Source organism: Octopus bimaculoides, chromosome 7 (assembly GCF_046866305.1).
Source record: "Octopus bimaculoides isolate indiv1 chromosome 7, ASM4686630v1, whole genome shotgun sequence".
Taxonomy (NCBI): Eukaryota; Metazoa; Mollusca; class Cephalopoda; order Octopoda; family Octopodidae; genus Octopus; species Octopus bimaculoides.
In genome coordinates, this window is record NC_142934.1 from 26536239 (window position 1) to 26547646 (window position 11408).

General features: G+C 36.3%; 1 protein-coding gene across 8 annotated transcripts in view; it reads right to left on the bottom strand.

Moving 5' to 3' along the window:
- The window catches only part of LOC106867396 (uncharacterized), a 214674-nt gene that overhangs the window by 108323 nt on the left and 94943 nt on the right, over positions 1-11408 (bottom strand). For 4 of the 8 annotated variants that reach the window (XM_089355047.1, XM_089355046.1, XM_089355040.1 and 1 more), the window contains exons 3-5: positions 9289-9354; positions 2485-2529; positions 751-816 (exon numbers count right to left, since the gene is read on the bottom strand). The gene's annotated coding sequence lies outside the window, so the exon portion shown is untranslated. Of the gene's footprint in view, positions 1-750; positions 817-2484; positions 2530-5364; positions 5431-9288; positions 9355-11408 lie in introns of all 8 variants that reach the window. The other 4 variants (XM_089355041.1, XM_089355043.1, XM_089355044.1 and 1 more) reach the window with 2 other exon arrangements.

Consider the following 11408-nt stretch of genomic DNA (forward strand, 5'->3'; position numbering starts at 1 on the left):
AAAAGAAGAGAGAGAAAAGAAGGAATAAAAATAAACAAAAAGAATAAAATAAAATAGACTACACGCTACTATACATTCACTCGTCAATCATTCATATCTTAATACAGTTCTACAAGAAGTAACACTAGAGGACTACCACGCATTTACAGACTCATAGTACAGCCCCCATTTTTTAAAAAATATGATTCCTCTTGCTTGCTTTCATTGTACGATCTGTTTTTTTTTTTCAATTAGATATCTGTCGTGCACAAAGTATCTAAAATGTTTGAAGCTGAGAGTGTTTTTTGAATCTGCCTCTCTCAAACCACGCAGGGAAAAAGATTGTCTCTTTACCGACACTTAGGTGTTTATTAAATTAAATTGGTTCTGTCATGAATTCATCAAATGAATTAGGCTCCGTCTTATTTGTAAACTTGTCAAAGCAGAAATACAGTCAAGCTAAAAATCATTCCTGATAGTGTTAGCTAGTTTGCTCAGGAAAACGTTACCAAATACAGCTAGATTTTTCAATTTTTGTGGAGGAGGCTTGGCGTAAGTATTTCCATTCACAAGGCTTTGGTCGGCCCGAGGCTATAGTAAAAGACACTTTCCCAAGGTGCCACGCAGTAGGACTTAATCCGGAATCATGTGATTGGTAAGCAAGCTTCTTACCACATCGTCACGCCTGTGCCTATACACATTACAACAATAACAACATAGCCCAAATAAAATACCAACTCTGTTTCAAAGAAATGATAAAATTTTGTTTACTTGTATCTCCGGTATTGTCTGCGAATCGTTTCCTTTTTGTTTCTTGGAGCTTCCTTCGAAATTCCCCTGTAAAGAAACGAAATATGTAAAGAAATCTCTTGAAATAGCTTCGCTGACAATAACAACATGAATATCTACAACAGCAGTTAATCACGAAAGGGAGAACAACAAAAGCAGTAACGACATCACTAACATTTACAATAACATTGTTCCACACCTTTTATCAAATTATTCAGATTAAATAGAACACCTGGATATGCTTGGGACAGTTTGTTACTGTAACAAACAGTTGACCTATTAGCCACTGCAATTAACTATACAAACAATAACCTCCACAACGACTGTAAATAAATATGCAAACAACCACCCTCACAACCCATTGCCACGAAATTATACACAACATTCCTCAACTTTTGCCCCTAAATATATTAACAACGCCCTCACAACAGCTGGTACAAATATGCAAACAACAGACACGCGACTACTGCACAAACAACATCCCTGAAAACCATTGTCACTAAGTAGACTAACTCCAGCCCTCACAACCATTGCCATTAAATATACAAACAAATGCCCTCACAATCACTGTCATTAAATGTACAAACAACAGCCCTCACAACCGCTGCCACTAATTCTACAAACAGTACACAATAATATTTACAGAATCATCGATCTGAATGGGGCAGCCGCTTTGTGGTCACTTGCTCTGCTTGAATTAGCTGTGAAATCCTCCTCGAGAAAAACCTTAACGTCTTAGGAAAACACAGTAATGAGGTTCTTGCTTATTTTGGATAGGAAAAAAAAAATAACAGTGGTTGGAACGTTTAGAATATATTTGATTGCAGCACTACTCGGTCAGGGCTGACCAGGGTAACAACAGCAACAACAGCGGCAGCAGCAGTAACAATATCAGCGACTACATTATACCCTGTCGTCTTTAAATAATGTTGGACACAATGGACAAATGGGGTCTTTGATCTAAGAAGCGTGAAATACAATAGAAAACACCGGATGTTCGTAACTAGAATGCTTTTCAACGTAGGTCATCTTGAACAGGGCTGATCTGAAGCTAAACAACGAGAGCACCACCACTACTACCGCTGCCACCGTCACCGCCACCACTACCACAACAACAGTTGTAGCAACAAAACAAAACAGCAAAAACAAACAACAATTTTGTAGATAGGAAAGTGAGTTTCGAATGCAGTAAAGCTGTATGAACAACAGAGAAAGATAGAGGCATTTATCCTTGTAAAATGGAAAAAAGATATGGTAGGTCTATCAACGAAGTGAATCCATAAGATATCTGGAACACTAGATGGCAATGAAGTGAACCAAGAAATACACCTAGATTTTTGATAAAATTATACTGTTTTATTCAATCATAGCTCATCTGAGGCAGCACAACAACAATAACGACGACGACGACTACAATAACAATGATGATGACAACAACGATGACGACGACGACGACGAAGATGGCGACAATAAAGATGACGTAGACATCAATAATGTAAAGCGCAACAGTTGCATTTTTCTTTTATTAACAGTGATATTTTTTATTAACAAAATGCGATTAATTTCTTAAAAAGCAGGAATATTTTCCACTCTCCTGTCACTTAGCTACATTCTCAAAATTTAAACAAAAAGTAAGCATTAACAATAAGTGTGTCACGTTCTGTTTGCGTTGTGTTATAACAGAAGTGTAGACGATACTGCAAACATTTTACTTACACTATAATGTAGCAGTTGTCTGCCCCTGTCTTTTACAACTTGCGTCTGTAGAGAAAGAAAAATATAGCATACTTATAGGCCGCACGATGCGTGTTTTAGCATAGAAATTAAGATATTCATGCAAATATTACCAAAATGGTAGCAGGTAACGGTAAGTGTTGAGGAGATGAAAGAAAAGATATGGTAATATGAACATTTAGGTGTGAATTGTATCATTGAAAATATAACACAAAGATGAATTCAAAAGTATCGAAGTACAGACGGCCTTGCTTATATCTACCATTATAATGTGTGTATGTATATATGTATGTGTGTGTGTGTGTGTGTATGTGTGTGTATGCATGCTTATTTATATGTTATATGTGTGTTTGTGTGTGTGTGTGTGTGTGTATATGTGTGCGTATGTGTGTGCGTGAGTGAGTGTATGTGTGTGTGTATCATGTATATTATATACCACGCTAAAATAAGTATATAAATAATATGATATCAATGAAACTATATTGAAAATATAAAGATACATTAATAAATGAATTTAGGTGAATATATGGTGATATCATGCAAATATGAAACATAAGCTTAGATATATGAATATTTATAAGTATAAATATTTACAAACATATGTATGAAGATATCAAGCAAACATTAGCTGAAAAATAGGCATTTGTGCATAAAAAAACATCAAAAATGTTATAAATATTAGTGCAACAGAAGTAGCGAATATAAGTAGAAATAATTATGCAGATATCAGTCAATATATATATACATACATATATATATATATATATATATATATATATATATATATATATATATATATATATATATATATATATATATATATATATATTACGAGGGGGTTGCTGAAAAGTTCCTGGTTTTAAGGATATTACGGAAGACCTGGTTGGAGGTCCAACCTTCCGACTTCTTTTACAAGGCTTTAAAAAAAACTGAAGGACCGCTGCAATAAGGGTGTGAATCTAAGAGGGGAATATGTTGAATAAAATCATAATTAATTGATCCTCCTGTATTTTCTTTTACCCAAAGGTAGGAACTTCCAGCACCCCGTCGTAACAATACAGGTATATATATATATATATATATATATATATATATAAATATATATATATATATATATATATATATATATATATATATATATATATATATATATATATATATATATATATATATATATATGTGTGTATATATATATATATATATATATATATATATATATATATATACATACACACATATACATATAGAAAGAATATATGGTATAGAATGTATACAGAATAACACTAACATGATTTTTGTCTTTGGGTAGGAACTGTTATTTCCCATTCGTTTACCCCTAGGAAGAATGAAAAATAGCTAATATTTCCTTCAAACTTTGCTTTTGTTACATTTATTCAAACCCCAAAGAATCCCTTTCAACACAACTATGATGATCGCTGACTACCCTCGCTCATCATCAGAAATGCACATATTGTCAGCCCCTAAGGGATAGGCTCAAACGGTTAAGATCAAGCAACTGACAAGCAAATCTGTGATGTTGAGCAGAATATTTGCTATAACGATATTTCTGCTTCGGCAACTCAACGCTGAATCTGTCTGAAATGCAATGGAAAATAGGTCAGTTTCAAAACATTGATGCTCATGTTACAAAAGGATTTTGAAGGAAATAAGTCATTTTCTTTGATTTCTAGATAGTTGCTTATAGGAAATAACAGTGATCAAAGACAAGAAAAAAAATGTTATACAATGTAATAGTCCAGACGCTGAGCACAAAGAAATTAAGCTTAATCCCTTAAGTTATTGAACCACTTATTACCTTTAATGCGCAACTACTGCTAATGACTGTAAGATGAAGTTGTTTCTCCTCTGAAGTACCCATTAACATTTTGAAATTAAGCGTTTATTGTCTTGGCTACGCTTACAATAGAGAGCTGGGTGACTGGCTATCAACGGCCGACTTCAAGGATGGTTTTTCACTACCCTGATTACTCAGTTATCCTCCTGCAAACACATATACGAATATGTAGCTATTACTTGCATGTTCAAAGTACTCCACACAGAGCCTATTTTGGGTGGTCCAGGGAGATAAATGGATGGTCGTTGTGGTATTGCTTTCCATTGAGAAACCGATGACATCTGTGAAGTAAAGTAACTGCACGCTGAAATAGAAACTGGTCGCAGACCTTTTTGAAGGCCTTTTTTCTGTACAGTACCGGTGAAAGATGAATGGCAATGAAGAGAGAGAGGCTTAGAGAGAGAGAGAGAGAGAGAGAGAGAGAGAGGGAGGGAGAGGGGTGAGAGAACTAAAGAAAGTGAGAGAGGGATAGGAGAGAGAGGAGAGAGGGAGAGGAGAGAGGGAGAGGAGAGAGGGAGAGGAGGGAGAGGAGAGAGAGGAGAGAGGGAGAGAGAGAGAGGAGAGAGAGGGAGAGTGAACGAGAGATACAAAAAAAATAAAAGACAGGAAGAGAGAAATGTTACGATGAGAGAGGATAGAGAAAGAGGGAGGAGACAAAGGTAAAAACTAAGATATATATATGTGTGTATGTGTGTGTATATATATATATATATATATATATATATATATATATATATATATATATATATATATATATATATATATATATATATAAAGAGAGAAGGAGAGAGAGAAAGAGAGAGAGAGAGAGTGAGAGGAATGGGTCAAAGTGAGAGTGTATGTATGTATGTAAGAGAGAGAAGCTATTTGAAAGTGTGTAAACGATTAAGTGAGATCACATGTGCAAAGAATTAACAGAGAACTTTTTCGGAAACGGCTGAGGACGTGCTGGAGACTGAATGAAGGATGCAAACATAGTGAGTGCAAAGGAACAACTGTGTAGTTACCCAGGTTATCAGCGGTAGAAGTACACTACTCGCCGAAGTATAATGGTGAGCCGCTTTGAGTGCCATCTGTGAAAGCAAAAGGAAAAAAAAAAAGAAAAAAGAAAAAAAACAGAAAAATTGGAAATAAGAGAAGCGAATTACGGATTGTGGAGAGGAGCAGAAATTAATTAATTTAGCGATAAATTGTGTTATGAGAGATCACAATATTTTTGTAGTATCATATACACATGCATTCTTAAACTATGGATTAATTTTGAAATCAAAACCTGCTTATGTCCTGTATAGAAATTTTATATTAAAAGCTTAGAAGGTAAAACATCTTTAAATAGCAATATTTAACGTAGGTACACGGCCACAAATTTAAAGACAGGGAGAAAGAAAGAGAGAGAGAGAGAGAGAGAGAGAGAGAGAGAGAGAGAGAGAGAAAAAGAGAAGGAGGTGTAGTGGCTGTAATAAATTAAGCTGATTCGTAGATCTTAACTAGTTCTTTTTCCACCGGCCCCAGATAATTGACTGTCTGAAATTTCAAGAATATGGAACAATCGATTATATATACAGTAGATTTCATGTATTTTGATTGGGACCTTGGAAGGGTGAAAGGCACAATTGAACTCGGCGGGATTTGAACATAGAACAAAAGAGCCGGAACAAATAACGTAAGACATTTTGTTGGACGCTTTGACGGTTTGTAATCTACCACAGCAAAATAATTGTTTCTATTGCACCAGGTTAGCAAATTTCAGGGATGGGGTTAGTCGACTATATCGACCCCCAGTACTTGATTGGTATTTTATTTTATCAACTTCAACAGAATGAAAGGCAAACCTGACTTTGGTGGGTCTTGAAGTAAAGGCGTAAAAAGCGGGAAGAAATTCTGCTGAGCATTTTGTTCGAAGCACTAACAATCCTGCCTCTTGCTGCCTTAATAGTCGTAATAATTCTTTCAAATATTGGCACAAGGCCTGAAATTATGGGAGAAAGGGACAGTCGACCGTAATGCTCGATTTACACATATTTTATCGACCCCAAAAGGATGAAAGCAAAACTGACCTCGGTGGAATTTTTACTCAGAACGTAGAGTCGGAATATATGATGATAAGCATTTTGTCCGACGCACTAACGATTTTGCTAGCTCGCCCCCTTAATGGTTTCAAACTTCGGCAGAAGGTCAGTAGTTTTAGGGAAAAGGGTGCTACTCAATTACACCGATCTCCAGTGCTCAACGGTGCTGGTTTTATCAACACCCAAAAGATGCAAGGCATAGTTGACCTCGTTAGGATTTGAACTTAGAACGTAAAAAAGCCGAAAAAAATGTTGCTAAGCATATTGTCCAAGGCGCTTGTACATGTGATCTCCCTGCCAGCTCATCACTTTAATCCACCAGCCCCATGATACAAAGCATTTAGTACCATTTCTAGTAGTGTCGTCCATATTTGCATTTTCATGATAACGGATAATACCCATGGCACCCGTAGTGGGTGTAGAAAATAACCCATGAAGTTATACGAGATCTGCTTCGATTGTTCCACACACAGGTTTTCTCTAGCCGTCATCTCACTAAACCTATGTCAGGTAAGTTCATCGTCACCAATTCACTGCAGGGAAAGTTTCACCGTCATCAATTCACCCTTTTTCTTTTTTCAATAAAATAGTTTTTAACTATTAATGGTGAGATACTATGGATATATTTTCTCGGTAAACTTTCCTCGCGGTGAACTTTCTTCACGGTGAATTGATGGTGGTGGACTTGTCTCTAATCCACTAAACCATCATACCTCTAAGTCCTTATGCCAATGTCACTAATTCCTAACGTCAACTTTCAGATGACTATGTAGCCCAGTTCATTGCATTCTAGAGACAATAAAGTGGAGGTGAAGATAGAGCATAGATTGCAAGAAAAAAATCAGACAGAACACACAAGGCAATTTAAATCCTGTGTTATTTAGAGGTATACGACTTTCTTTGACACATATTAGATATACAGCTCGCTGTAAAATAAAGAAAACTAAATTCCCACAAAACTGATGCTTTCAGCAAAATCACACGGTGAATAGTAAATCGTGTACAGACATAGCAAATACACTGGCGGTGTATACACACGGCACTGCAAAGAAACACTCCAAATACATCAGACATATATATGTGTGTGTGTGTGTGTGTGTATGTGTGTGTGTGTGTATGTGTGTGTGCGTATGTGTGTGTGTGTGTGTGTAGTGTGTGTATAGTGTGTGCGTGTGAATGTGTGCATTTGTATGTATGTTTAATACTTTCATTTTGTACTAATATTCACTGCCCATAGTCTGTGTATGCATCAGAGACGCATCTCTTGATTTCCTGATAGACATTTTGCATCCTTTCCAATTAATCTTGGTGGGGATTTCATCCAAATATTGCAGACAATGTTCTTAACCTGTAACTTGTAGTGCAGCTATGTGTGAAACACTGGAAGCTTGAATTTTTAAACTTCGGTTGCATTAAGAACACACGTTGAAGAACATATCATGTACGAGGGTTTCCTTAATTGGTCTGCCAGTTCTAAATAGGGACAGAACTGATACCCATTTACTGTCTAGAATTGGTAAAGATCCATCTGATTAGCTGAAGGTTTGAGGAACATGTTTTATGTAATATAGAAAGTTTTGATTTGGCAACAAACATATGTTTCCATGTGGCCAAAGGTTTGGAGGTAAGAAAGGGATTAGAAATGTTTGAGAATCAATGTTTCGAGAAAGGGTACAACTTAATGGAGGAAGTAAGTGGTGAACATTCTGACCTTTCAGAAGATGGTGAAAATTCTGACCTCTCAGTTGGCAGAACCGGTATGAGAGGAGTCAGAGAACAAAGTTTGTGTAATCGGTGTCCACAAGACATTCGAAAAGAAGTCAGTTCAGATAGATGCCCTAAGTGTCTCCTCGAGAAATGACAGAATAGTTCAGAGGGAAATAAAATGGTTGTATAGTGGAATATCTGGTGCATAATATATAGACATGTGGTGGGTATTTAACGATGCAGGATGCAGAAATAAACGCACTAACACACACATCTATCCCATATATATATATATATATATATATATATATATATATATATATATATATATATATATATACATACACACACGAGATCTGATCAAAAAGTATCGGGACTGGTGCTATAAAAAGAACATATCAATTCAACATGGATACTCTTTCGAAGTATTCTCCTTCTGAAGTCGCACACTTTATCCAGCCTCATTTCCATCGATGGAAGCATTCCTGGAACTCCTTTTTTGGGGAGAGCAACCAGCCGTCTCGTCGTATTTTCTTGATTTCTTCCATGTCTTGAAATCTTGTTCCTTTCAAGTGGTATTTGTATTTGCCTTGGTTTCGGGGTCATAGGCATAGACCCACGATTCGTCACCCCTTATAACAATTTTCAAAAGGTCTTTGTCTTTCTCGACGCAATCAAAGTGATTCTGTGCAGCTGAAGCCCAATCTTCTTTCGGAGACGACCACACTCTACACACTTTATTTCCAAGCACTGCTGTAAACAACGGGAGTGAGCAAGAACGTTATAACTTAGTGTGCATGTGTGACAGATTTCAAGGTAAATCTGTGCCAAGCATTTCACTCTGCGTACTTTAACTCCGTTACCATAGGAACAGTCCCGAAACTTTTTGATCAGACATCCAATATATATATATATATATATATATATATATATATATATATATATATATATATATATATATATACCTATATATATGCATGCATTTTGTATGCATATATGCATTTATGAGCGAGAGATATCATCTACAGAGGAAAAAAACACGTTTATGTCCGAAAGGACATATAAACTGAAAGAATCAGGCTTATATATATATATATATATATATATATATATATATATATATATATATATCAACTAGAAATTGAAATAACTTACGTGCTGTGACGAAGTATCTGAAATGACGTGGAAGGAAGCTGTATCTTCTGGTGGGAAACGATCATTCTGGAAAACAAAAGAGAAAAAATAGTAATCATTAAACAGGTTAATCGTAGCATAGTTACATATTTTCCCTATACAACCTGTTATCAGTGTCAGACCTGCTATTTTGCTAAATATATATCCTCTATCGCCATCTAGTTATTATACGTAAGGTGTATCGTCACTGTTGACTGATATGATGCTGTGGTTTTGTCTGAGGGAAACTCTGTCCATAGACATGCTGTGTTAAAAACAATATATATCAGAGCGAGACGAAAAGAATCCTAACTATGATCCACAAGAACGGAGGCGCATCTCGGTGTCCTTGAGCCTTGTCAGTGACTTGTACTCGCTAGTCACATACCTAACCAAAATTTGTCCCCTCTGATATATTAGGAACAGTGCATAACACATTAACTAATATTACTGAAAAGCGTTTAACTGAAGAAAAACTACGTGTGCGTGTACGCAGTTGAAATAGCCTTAATTGAAAATAACCATCTTTGTACCATAATTTGCCTGTCAGCAGTGTACATACGTCAAGTATGATATATAGCTATTTTAATTTGATATTGTTTTAATTGTTGCATACACCATGGACAGATTAAATTTCTCACGGATGCCATTCGTATGTTCATAGATGATCGTGTTTATGAAAATATATATGTATTAGTAAACATTTTAAACAGTTTGAATATATCTACAGATAAATGACAAACGACGGCTAGTATGTCAAAGAACGAGGAATCATTTTGTTTTGAGGTTATCGTTTTGAAAATCTCATTTGCAGTATTTTCCTGCCACAAACAGAACACACTAACATATGATACTATCTGGCGGTCTGTTGTCTGTCTGATATATATCACCAAAAGTGAACAATATCAACGTTAAAGGCATGAAATTTGTAATTATCTTTTAGACGTTGTTGACTGATGAGGAATTAGCTACGAATTTTCAGTTTATGTAAAATTTTCCGTTTGTTAAATTTTTGAAATATATATATAAACGCGGGCGTGGCTGTGTGGTAAGTAGCTTGCTCCCCAACCAAATGGTTCCGGGTTCAGTCGTACTGCGTGACACTTTGGGCAAATGTCTTCTACTATAGCCTCGGGTCGAACAAAGCATTGTGAGTGGATTTGGTAGACGGAAACTGAAAGAAGCCCGTCGTATATATATATATATATATCTATATATATGTATATGTGTCTGTGTGTGTGTGCGTGCGTGTGTGTGTGTGTGTGTGCGTGTGTGTGTGTGTATGTGTGTGTGCGTGTGATTGTGTGTGTGTTTCTGTGCCTGTATTTATCCCCCCACCATCGCTTGACAACCGATGCTAGTGTGTTTACGTGCCCGTAACTTAGTGGTTCGGCAAAAGATAGCGATAGAATAAGTACTAGGTTTACAAAGAAGAAGTCTTCAGGTCGATGTTTTTGATTTAAGGCGGTGTTCCAGCATGGCCGCAATCAAATGACTGAAGCAAATAAAAGAATAAAAGAATATGTATCTATATATATAAATTTGACATGGGCGATTCTTTCTCGTCCTGGGATTCCCGGTCAAACGGCTGGGTGGAATTGCGCGAAAAATTACACAGATGTGTACAGTGATCCGGTGGTGATGCTGGGCTTTGCATTTTTTTCATAGCTCCCATGGTTACCGAGATAATCTACTATAATAATGCTCTTGTGTTTATGAATAAGGAAGGAAGGGGTGATGTCATACTTGGTAGGGGGATGATGAAAATTGTACGCTGAAAAAATAAACCAAACAGCGCTTCAACTCTGTGTGAATATATGTGTGTATGTAAAAGGGGTGTGTGTGAATGTGTGTGCGTGTGTGTGCGTGTGTGTGCGTGTGTGTGTGTGTGTGCGTATGCGTGCGTGTGTATGTGCGCGCGCGCGCAATGGAAGTAGGATGCTTCATCGTTGTTCGCTTAGTAGTTAGGTCTATTTTTTGATTTCGTTGAATCTTGGTTGTTTTTTGTTGTTGGTCAGTTATTTTTAGTGTTTTGACAGAAAAAGTCATTCTAAAATTGCTTTTTAACGTAAGCGTGCCCAGACAAGTCGAATGCTTACACA